This window comes from Acipenser ruthenus, chromosome 1 (assembly GCF_902713425.1).
Source record: "Acipenser ruthenus chromosome 1, fAciRut3.2 maternal haplotype, whole genome shotgun sequence".
Taxonomy (NCBI): Eukaryota; Metazoa; Chordata; class Actinopteri; order Acipenseriformes; family Acipenseridae; genus Acipenser; species Acipenser ruthenus.
In genome coordinates, this window is record NC_081189.1 from 22,549,007 (window position 1) to 22,561,168 (window position 12,162).

At 36.9% G+C, this 12,162-nt stretch overlaps 1 long non-coding RNA gene across 1 annotated transcript; it reads right to left on the minus strand.

The window, feature by feature from the left end:
• Nucleotides 1-1,207: 1,207 nt before the first annotated feature.
• LOC131740215 (uncharacterized) lies at nucleotides 1,208-9,961 on the minus strand. Its single transcript, XR_009330845.1, has 3 exons — nucleotides 9,763-9,961; nucleotides 8,299-8,386; nucleotides 1,208-1,528 (listed from the first exon to the last, which is right to left on the minus strand). It is a non-coding gene; the product is annotated as an uncharacterized LOC131740215 (long non-coding RNA).
• Between the last annotated feature and the right edge of the window lie 2,201 nt (nucleotides 9,962-12,162).

Below are 12,162 nucleotides of genomic sequence, written 5' to 3' on the forward strand. Positions count from 1 at the left end.
TCATTTTGGGTCACGAAGTCGAATGAAACCTGCTGAATAATTTGACGTTAACATATTGAATTACATATTGCTTTGTACTTTTCCATATACTTAAAGAAAAACTGACAAAAATTGAAAAATGTGACATTTCAAAATCTAACATGAAATACTGTACTACTATTATGGCTTCCGGTAGTCTTTTTCAATATCATCTAAATTATTAAATTTCCTTTTACAGCATACACACTACCAAAACAAGTGAACACCCACCCTCCTAGCAATCAGTCTTCCACATAAGTATGCTTATCATAGCAAAAATACAATATACATGTGTATATATATATATATATATATATATATATATATATATATATATATATATATATATATATATATATATATATATATATATATATAATCATGACAGAAAAAAAGATCTGTTACTGTTGGCAGACCAACTAAAATGGTCTGGTGGGCTGGATGCGGCCCTCCAGTTGCCCATTCTTGAAAATATAATGAAAAAAATCAATCTAAATAATGCAAGCTGATGTTCAGTCAGGACATGGAAGCTCCTCCTTCTGTAATGGAACAGACCTTCACCATGCAGCTCCTCCTTCTGTAATGGAACAGACCTTCACCATGCCTCCTCCCATTCCCCAAGGGGAAAATGGCCTTTCTATCTCAGCTGCTGTCCATGCTATCATGTATATTTTTATTCAGGTTTACAGTTTACAATGTCCTAACCAGCTTTGGAATTACAGATTTTACAGAACTTTGTACTGTATCTATTTTATTGTGACTTTACAGTAAAAAATGCATCCATTTTTTTTTAGCACATGGCTAAAACATGCTTAAACACGCACATGAGTGCAATATAAGCCGTAATAATACCCCAGTAAAATAGTGAAATGATGTATATGAAATTAAAGTCTAAGCAAAATGTTCACACAATTCTCTCTAAAACCAATATTATATAGTGCCTTAAGAAAGCTCTCAGTTTATTTACTTAAAGTAGGTAGCCTGTTAACCTTCTAGTTCATTTCGCCTCTGAAATGTCTTTGGTGTCAAATAATGCCACTGGCTGCAAAGAATTTCAGGCATTTGGGCAAAGAAGGTGGTTGGTTAATGACAGGAAAACAAAAAAAAAACCTTTGAAGGGGTAGAGAGAATTTCACTCCTCAGAATTCAGTGCTACTATAAAATAATATATGAAAATAAAGAACACAAACTGAGATCTGGCAGGTATAATTTATGATCAATTAATAAATTCATCAGCTAAGACCCTTTTGGAGCTGTTCTGATTTGGGGCATGAGAATATTTATAGGTATATTTCTAAAGACCTAGATGTCGAATCCACCCATGGCAGGATATTAGTTTTTCTTAATCCTTGTCCAACCCTCTGTGTGCTGTTGTGTCTGATTTTTAAAGAGAACGTGAAAGATCCAAATTGATGACCTGGGAAGACTGTGACTTAATCTTGTTTTAGCTTCCATGTACAAACAGCCTTCAGTATGTAACAAGCCTGAGAATCTGCTGGCTGTGATTCATCTGAAAAAAAAGAAGAAAAAAAAAACACCATCTGGAAATGAGTAATTGTATTTTACATAGACTACTTCAAACAGTGGACCTCATCATTATTGCTTGACGTTGTTATTGAAGTTACATAAAACTTTCTTAAGCTTTTAGATGATTATGCTTGGAATCAGCATTGCACTTAAGTGATGACCTGGTTGCTAGTTCTGGAAATGTTTCAGCAGCTGACAGCAGCAGGATTTCTTCTGACCAAGTTTAGGCTGCAATAAGGGGAGTTTTATCTGTTGTCTGACAGTGCTAATCTTTTTTTTATTAAAACAACATGGTACCTACTAGTACAATATGAAGAACCGAGTAATTATTTGAAAACTATATTAGAATGTGGTCATTATAATGTTATTATTATTTGTTTATTTAACAGACGCCTTTATCCAAGGCGACTTACAGAGACTAGGGTGTGTGAACTATGCTGCAGAGTCACTTACAATTACATCTCACCCGAAAGACAGAGCACAAGGAGGTTAAGTGACTTGCTCAGGGTCACACAATGAGTTAGTGGCTGAGGTGGGATTTGAACTGGGGACCTCCTGGTTATAAGCCCTTTTCTTTAACCACTGGACCACCCAGCCACACAGTAATTATTTGCTAATTATTGTAGCATTTCTTATCTATTACTGCCATTAATAATTTAAAAGAGATAAAGTGCACACATTTGTGTTTATTATTGAAGTCACAATGTGGTACCATGTACACTACCTTTACTCAGTGATAAACTATGGTTAATGAAGTGCCAAGTAACTATTACCCCTTACCCTGACAAATACGGGAATTAAGCTGTAACCACTAAAGTAGTAGTTCCATGTTATACGTCAGTGTAAAGATTTCTGTACTCTGAAGTCTGGCCTTCGAAAGCAAGGTCACTAAATTAATAACGCGGAATGTTTTTAAAACATGGTATACATCCCTAGATGCTTACAGTCCAAACTGCAAATTAAAACAGTCAACTTATCACAATGTTGCCTTGTGACAGAGATCGAATGATTCTTGGTCTTAGATCTCCCTTCCGACCTGTGAGGGCACTGTGTAAAAGGAACAGAGTACCCTTAACTAAATGGCACGACAATTTATTCCTTAGGGTAGGTGGAAGTCGGTCATTTAGGAAAGGGGCGTACCCAAACTCAATGACCCAGATGGTAAACGACGTGGCATCTGAGGATTGGAGGAGCGGATGTGCTCGTTAACCTAGGGGTCATGAGCGAGGGTATAAATAGGGGACATAGTGTAAGTGATCTGTTCCTTTGTAAATGGTTAGCCTAAACCTAGAAGGAGAATCCTGTGTTGCCAAAACGTGAGTGTTGTGTTTTAGTTTGTCTAAGTAAAAACTGTTTGTTTGTTATTTTAGACTGCTACTAAAGATCCGGAGCTGTCGCTATTCAGCCAGCATCAAACCCGGACACCGACACTTTCCCTTTGTTCACGGAGAACTGTCTTTGCACCACGAGCACTAATATCACTCACTGGTAACTGTATTTGTGTTGTGTGTTTCGTGTGGATGTAATAGAACTGGACTTTTTGGTTACGGGTCAAACACGAGGATTACAATTACCGAGTGATACACGCCGCTGTATCACTCCATCATTATTATTTACAGATGTTTGCCATAAGGCTCTGGACATTGTTAAATAAATCAATAAACACCCTTGCACCTGAAAAAATCATTGACTGTTTGTTTTGTATCCACTCTGCACTGCACGCACCTGTAATCAATCACCACTTTGCCACATGCCTATTAAAACAAGAAGAGAAAGCAGGCTTGCAATGGTTTACATTGCTTTGTCATAGTAAATAAGCATGAATTCTTTATATATACATTTTAAAATGCCTCAGACTTATTTTTGTTTATTTGTTCTATGCTTACAGAGTTCTATGTTCAGTTTTCTTTCTCTCAATGCCCTGTATGTATCTGTACCTGGCTGCAGCATTTAAAAGAAACAGAAAAACCCAATTGTGAGTGGCAAATAAAACAAACCATAGACTCTTTTTTTCTTTATGTGTTTACTTTTTTACGTTATAGTACTCTATTCTAATCAAAATATTTGTAATCGTCACAGTAAACAAATGATTTCCGTCGTTAATCTTTCATAATCTAACTGTAAAACAATTACAATTGTTTTAACAAGATACTGTCACTGAGATTAAACGCATTACATTATACATTGCTGCATTAGGTGTAGGAGCAATATATTTAAGTTTTGGAGCATGAGAAAGGATGCATTAAAATGTATATTTAGCTGGCATTATATAGCAATACATTAACCATAAGTAATTAATTAAAAAATGATAATAATTATTAGCATTAAGTTTAAATGCCACCACTGGCGTAAATTAAATAGACCCATATTTATTTAATTTTCAGTTTTCATATCAGAGGACCATAATCCAAGATCTAAAGAAGATATTTAATATGTGTTATTTTTGGAATACTGTACTGAAATCTATACTTCTAAAAAAAAAAAAAGCAATTACATGAGCCTGATTTGCGTTTCACATTTGCTGGTTGAAGACAAATACTTCAAGGCAGGTTCGGATGCAGCACCATTAGTAGGAAAAAAAGTACCTCTAGCGTAATCCCAGGGATAAAATTCAATTTTCTGCAAATATGCACATTACACAGAAATAATATCTTCCCATTCTCTGTCTGTAAACACATGCTTTTCACCTTGCAGTTGTATTACGCTAATAAAAACCATAGCAACAGCTATTGCACAGAGCTCTTTCTTCAGTTAGAAGTGAATGTACCTGGGCATATGACTTCCAGCAACCAAGGTCTGCTGATTCTGCGATAAGCAAAATAGTGATATGATTAAAGGTATAGTGTACAGTAAAGGGCTGAGGATTTTGAAACTAGAAATGTATTCCATTTATAATATTTCTTCAGCGTTTTAGTTCATTCTAAAGTAATTTGTGCTGTTATAAATCATCCATGCTGGAGCACATTATGCACCTGCTACTTTCAAGATTAGATTCATTAAAAGTGCCGCTGCATTTTTTCAGCCCTGATACAATTACATGTTACAGGTCTTATGAAATCCAATTTAAAGACATACTGAAAAGACAGACATGCTACTAAAATGTATCTAAGTTTGAAATTATTGCAGTCTTTTTTTCCATTGACACAAATGAATTGATCTTTTGTTTTTAAAAACACAGAGCATTCCCTTCTTTACAGATCAGCAAATCTTCAAACACTTACAAACTACTGTTTGATGAAATGGAGGGCACTCGGGTGAGCAGCTCAAGTGTGCTATGGATTGCACAGCCATCCTTACAGAGGTGTTTTACAATGCAAGCAGTGAACTAAAGCCACAAAATACGTAGGTTGAGGTACAATAATAGAGAGCAATAAGAGGGAGTCGAATGCATGAAAAGTCTATATAACTTGGCAAGGTTAGAACTCTCATTTGCTCTGACTATTTTACCGGACATGAATTTACACAGAAAACACTAGTCAGCATATTTTTATATTTTGATTCAATTTTAACCATTGAAAGACAGCACGTTTTGAACCTCTGATTTAGAGAAAATAAATGTTCTCTGGTCCATCCACACGGATACAATAATGAATGTTAAATGCAAAGTCAGCTCGTCCATCGTGAGACATGCATAATGAATGTGCATATGTGGAAAAAAACAGGACAACAGGCCATTTGCACGCTCATATCTGCTTTGTCATCTTCAGTTACAAACTTTGTTTTTAAGTATGGATGAACGAACCAGAAAATGCTGTATCTAGGGTTTATCTTTAATCGATAACAGCATATGACACTGTTTGAGGTTGCAAGTTTCCATAGGAGTATTACAAATCATTGTGTGCAGTAAACTAAATTCAAAGTTTTCAGAATGTAAACTGGAACAGCTAACAATACTTTTGAGGTCTGTGACCTAGATCCTGTTCTACAGAAACATGCAGATGCAATGTGGGGTGTAATGGTGTTCACTGTCAACAAGGTGGAGGCATTAAGTGCCATCAGCAAGGACCTGCTTTTACCTAATAGAAACATTGAAGAGTTAGTAGCTTCATATTATTGTTTTTATTTTTTTGTACTTGTTTTTATATTTAAAATCATCTAAATGGTTCTAATTGCAATTACTTCAATATTTGTTTTTATTTAAATGTGTGTTCCTTTGGCCTGGCTTCAGTTCTATTTGCCTGCTAGTTTTAAAATGAAAGTACATTTTAACGCTGTTTTGAAAAGGAATAAAGTCAATAGAGTATACCCCATGAACTTTCATTCCACGAATGAGGATGGCCGAATACTTGTTTAAGCACAACCACAACACTCTGTAGGGTTAATGAAGGTTAAACAGACATGGTGAGCCAACTTGAGAAAAATGCAACTGCAACTCAACCAACTTCCAACTCAACCAATCGAGGATACAGAGAAACAAGGAACTGATAAAGTGGGGTAATAATAATAATAATAATAATAAGAAGAAGAAGAAGAAGAAGAAGAAGAAGAAGAAGCTATTCCTTTTTTCCTGACATTTGATAATCAGACCTCATCCAACGTGTTGGCTAGCCCAAAGACCCAATAGAAATCAATGGCTGAGCTGGGATTAAAACAGCATTTCCTGTATTTTAGTGCAGTGCTGTAACCCCCCTGAGATTATCAGAGTTCAAATTTAGTCTGGATAGAATTAAACCTTATGCCCAGGCCTTATGCAAACATAAATAATACATGTTCTATTGTATTCATACACAGAGTGAATAAAGAAGCATTCTCGACCTGCCCAAACCTGTATTGTGATGCTTGTGCTTTACAGTGATTGTTCATCACCACCATATTAAACATTGGGCACTGTTTACAAAAGCTCCATTTGGTCAATCGTATTCCCACCAGTTGTCACTGCCCCATTTGATAAATATGTTAGTTATCCACAAGATAATTAATCACAATGTGTTTGTGTTTCCATTGAAAACATTTGAGACAGTGGCAGCCCCATCTACACATGATTTAGAGGGCTAAGGGAAAGCATAGGAGTGTGGGACATATTCCCTGAATATGATAATACATGAATGTGTATTAATTATATAACTGGACTAATTAATGAATTGCTGTATCTTAGGAAAAAAAGCAAACTGCTGTGTCTTGAGAAAAAGAGCAAACTGCTGTGTCTTGAGAAAAAGGGCCCCTTGGTTCCTGGCAGGAATACTGAACTGAAGATGACCAGGGCTAGGAGGGGGGCATCTGGACTGAGTGAGACTGAAAGGACAGTGAAGACTGTAAAACTGCAAACACAAGCGGTTTGGTGCAAGGAAGACATAAATATAGATGTCAACAAGTCCCAACTGCAACAACAAGCTGATGGACGAAAGGAAGCAGACAAAGGACAAATCTCAAAGATTAGTGAGTTAAAACGGCAAGATACACGAATGATCTCATGAAAGTGGTTACTCAGCAGAGTGAAAAGACTATAAAAATCTAAGTAAAACTGAACATTTTGTGCTCCACATCGAATGGTAAACAAAGTGCTGTCACTCTGCTAAGCAAAGCTGCAACTCCGGGACCTTGCCTATAAAAATGGAATCAAGACGGGACTGCCTGAAAACAGACCCAAGATGAGGAAGCAAGCTGCAAGCGAGTCAACAACCACAAGCAACGAGACTGAGGCCCGGCTGAAGGACTGCCGTAAAACTTACAGAGACTGTTATCAGACAAACCAGTCTAGGTCTGCTGTACACCTAAAACCACAGTATCCAAAAGAAACTGTGCCCTGCTACCTGCATAGCTAAAAGATTCAACGAAAAGGACAGAGCGGACAGGCACTTTTGTGGATCCTATAGCGAGGACTGAAGACTTTGTTGCAGATGTTTGTTGATTCTATCGAGAATTGAAAGCGTTGTTGCCAAGTTTGATCCAATGTAGGATTGAAGACTTTGTTGCAGAGAGGAGAGTTTTGTACTGGACACTTCGACAGATTGTGCTCCCAAGCCAGCAGACCAAAGGTTCCAGTTGCATTTTCCTTTCATGGAACTAAATTTATTAATTGTAACACATTCACATAGAATTGTACTGTTAATTATGTAGTTTGCACACTTTGCGTGTGAAATAACTTTTAGTGAAACTTGATGAAGTACCTATAAGTAATCTACCTCATATTGTTGTATGAAGAATTTCTTTAAAAGTAAACTTGCCATATACTTAATCTAGATACCATTAATAAGCTTAATGTGATATATTCTAAGAGTGTCTGCATCATCTCAGTTGAGGCTGTGTGCTTGGATGTGGGCATGTGTGTGTGTGTGTGAGCAAGCTACTACGTCACAGCCCTCTTGCTTGCTCGAGTGATGGTGTGTGAGGAGACAGGCTCTGTCATATTTCAATTGCCTGCTAGTCAAGTTAAGGAGTTAGTAGAGTTTTTTAATTGTGTTTTGGCTTAGAGACTACTTGCTGCAATCGTTATCATGTAATTTCAGGGTAATTTCATGTATACAGTAAATCTCCATACCTAGGTTGTTTTTCCAGTCAAACATAAGAAAATGGCAATTCCTTAACAGCAGTCAGATGTATGATAGTTAATGTACTGTGCATTGAAGTGTTTCCATGTTTTCTAGGTTTCTAGATTATATGTTCATGGGGTCTTCAACTGTTTTGTGGGTTATGAAAAAAATATTCTCATTGGATTCAAAATTCAGCTATGTTGTCAAGAATATTAATGCACTTAGAAAGAAAGAAACGCTATGCAAGTCTGTATTTCAAATCCCAGTTTAGCTGTTAACTTACTGTTTGATTTGGGGGCAAGTCACTTCACTCAGACAGCACACTTCTAGTCCAGGTCTTGGTTTGGTTGCTGCATCCATGTTGGGCAAATCTTGGTTAAAAAAAAAAAAATACCTTGAAAAAGCAAAACTAGGCAGAACATTGTTTAGCTTTTTGTGTTTGTTTTAATGTCTTTATCCTCTCGTTTTTGTCAGCACAACAAAGCCATCAAATGTTAATGTTCTTTTCTATAAATATCCAGACCTGACATTACTGCTCTGAAATGTACTTGTCTCCCAAACAATCTGCATATTCAGCGCCTGTCATTGCACTATTTGTTGTTGGGTTTTTAAATAAAAAAAGAATATTGCTCATTTACACTGTGACTAAGAGCGTTAAATAATGAGCTAAACTAACAAGAAATTGTGCTTTGATGATAAGTGCTGCAGGAGTGGAACACCTCTTACTCTAGAAACAGCTATACAGAAATCTGTTAGCTTGTTTTAAAGCTTTCTGCTCTAGTGCCATTTGTTTTTGTTCTGGTTTCAAAAGTAAAAATAAATAGTTAATGTCCAAACATCAGAAATAAATGACTGAAGCTTCCCTTTATTGTCTAGTTTTTGATAACATATTGTTATACATATATATGATGTACTATAATCAGACAGAAAACTATGCTACACAAGGAACAAAATGTATATGAAGCCAGCACTCAAAGGGTTAAGCAGGAGCCATTGACAGATGGGTCCAAAACACTTTTTTGATAGTGGTACAGTAATCTACATAGAAGTAAGACTCTAGTTTGCATGAGGATGCCTTGGTTCAGCTTGTCTGGTTAGCTGAAATCTTGAGGGCCAGTACTCTTCAGTGGACAGTAAACACATTTAAAAAATCCAACACTGATACAGATTCCTTTTTGATAATTTTATAACTGCTTATTACCACATCTAGCAATAAACCTGCATACTTCACATACTGTAAAACATCTCCACATTCATCTTCATCCGGGATGCTGCAGTTCAAAGGAGGAACACAGCACAATCCAGACCATCTACTGCAGACTCAATAAACCCCAGGTTTCTTTTACAAAATATTTTCATTAATACCATAACACATCGATATAATTACCTTTCCTGCTGCCTTGGTATAAATCTGGAATTGTTTTTGTGTAAACAGCCAACATGGAACGGATGAGTGGAATATAAAAGGTTGGTTAACAGATGGCAGTGTGGGGATTTCAGCTGCTGAATGTCAGTCTGTCATTGTGTTTTACATCTTAACAGCCTTAATGATATCTAGCATACACACATGAACTAAAATATCCTTTTCTGTCATCTCTTTTTAATACATATGTTGAGTACTTGTAAATAAAAAAGAAAATAAAGTTGAATTTGCAAAGATAAACCAAAGGTACTGTTATTTATAAATGGCATTTAAATCAATAAACAGTTTCAGATTAGATTTTTGGTTTATTTTTTAAACACTTACTGTATGTGAAGTGGAAACCACCCACCAGGTTTTTCACCTGGATGCTCAAAAGTATTCTGATGGGTAATCCATGCTCTCAGTTCCTTCATCCTACAGATACTGGTTGACTTCGCTGCTTGGATACCTGCTAGCCCCATTCAGTATGAAGAATCTGCAATGTGGATGATTTAAATTGCAATTGAACAGACAATTTGATGATGATAATGAATTTGGCTGTAGACCTTGTCTGTGGGAGCTGACAGCTATCCGCAAAACTGGCCGACTAGCGAAAACACGGTGACATCATGTAGTCCAGTGCCACAGATAGGAAGTGGCTCGTAGGGCCACCTCTCCCTAGAAGAATGAGCCGCCAAACCATGACTGGAAAAATGAAAATGGTGAATGGTTAATGCAACAACTGCAGTGGCACAATGCCACCTACCCACAAAATAGGAACAGGATGAATGAAAAGTAAGCAGCTGAAACAAGGGCCCGCCCCCCATGCATGAAATGCACTGAGGGAGAACCCGGCCTCATCGGCCTGCCATGCACCCTGCAGAAACTAAATACGAACCGCTCGGCTCGTAGGAGGAAACCTTAGGGAATCTATGGCTGAGGGTAGCCCTTCCTCCAGGTTCTAAAGACGGCTGTCTCCCTGTTTGGCCTCGCCGCGCCTGACTGAGAGGCCAAATGAAAAGAAGCGACATGAATGCAAGCCACACAGTTTTATGGCACTTGGATATGATGTGTTGATTAGTGTGCAGATTCTCCTTCCAGAAACACAACCAAGTTTTCCAACAAAAAGGTCTCACATTAAGATGAAGGATTTATTATAGAAGTCAAATTGCCAGTGTCAATCGCATGAGCGTTTTTACAACCCTCAATGCTTATGCCTTCCCAAACCATTAACATTACAGAGCTTATGTTCAGTTTGTAATCCCAACCTTGTTGGGTTCAAGCCAGGTTTCAGCTCTTGGGTTTTACCACACCTTTAATGCAAGTCTTTTACTGGTGTGACAACAAAAGTAAGCTTATATAGTGATCTTGCAGATAAGTCTCTATGGGGCTGAGTTTCAGGTTCTGTTCAGAACAAGCATTAGGCACTGTTTATCTTAATTAACATAACTAGACACAGTGCCTTAGACCCGTTATCTCAAGGGACTGCTGAAATAAGAACATTCTTAAAAAATGTCAATCCAATCAGGCGCATATCACAATAATGACATGATTATTTGAGATTGACTGGACTATATATACAGTGCCTTGCAAAAGTTTTCAGACCCCTGACCAATTCTTTCATATTACTGAATTACAAGTGGTATATTGAAATTTCGTTCTGTTTTATATTTTATTTTAAAACACAGAAACTCAAAATCAATTATTGTAAGGTGACATTGGTTTTATGTTGGGAAATATTTTTGAGAAAAATAAAAAACAGAATACTTTTGCAAGGCATTGTATATAAGAAACAATAGATAGATAGGGCATACCCATTATAAACTGCAAGCCATCTTCATTTCGTTCAATGCAACAGATAGGACCGGATTTTAGCTTTTTTATCATGTAACATTAGTATACGCCTGACCACATTTACATGCAGGCAAAGATAAACATTACAGTAGATGTACTGTACTAAAATGTGTTTACTTTTACAAATACAAGTAACCTGAAAAGTACTATGGATTATATTGAACTAACTTGACTATATTATATATAACCTCATGTACTTCTATTACTTCACATGCAAACAAACTGATAAAGCACTCTGACTCCCCCCAGGCAAGATGGCATCCCTATTTACACACCAAAATGACACATTTTCCTTAAAAGCTTTATAAAGCAGTTACTAATGTAAATGTCAGTCTACTGTCATGCTCTTCTGGTTTCATCCTGAAAAATAAATAATATACTTGTTGCAATAATTTGTGGCTTCATCGTGAACATTTACAAAATCATAACACCAACATGTCAACATCAGAAAAACAGCTTGTGGCGGAGTGTCCCGCCCCTAATTATTATTATTATTTGTATTATTGTTTGCGGCACGGATAACAGCGCCGCGTATTTCTTATTTATATTTAAAAACCTCGTGAGGATGCATGACTGATCAGCTACTGATTATTTAACTAGCTGACAGTCATGCATCCTTACCAAACGCGTGCAGACTGTGGCCGAGGGGTAATAAGATAATTAACAGCTAGTTAACCCCTCGGCCAGAGTATAAGAACCTGCAGCTGCCCATGCTGCGGGGTTGGAGTGTAGAGTGGAGTGTATGGGAGAGCGGAGAGAGAGAGAGAGCGAGCGAGGAGATAAAGAACAATTGCTATATTTAAAAATATACTTGTTTGTCTGTCTGATTCGTTTGGCCCTCGTACCCTTTGTTTTGTTGTTTTGTTTAAATCTTTCATTTTGTTTTGTTTG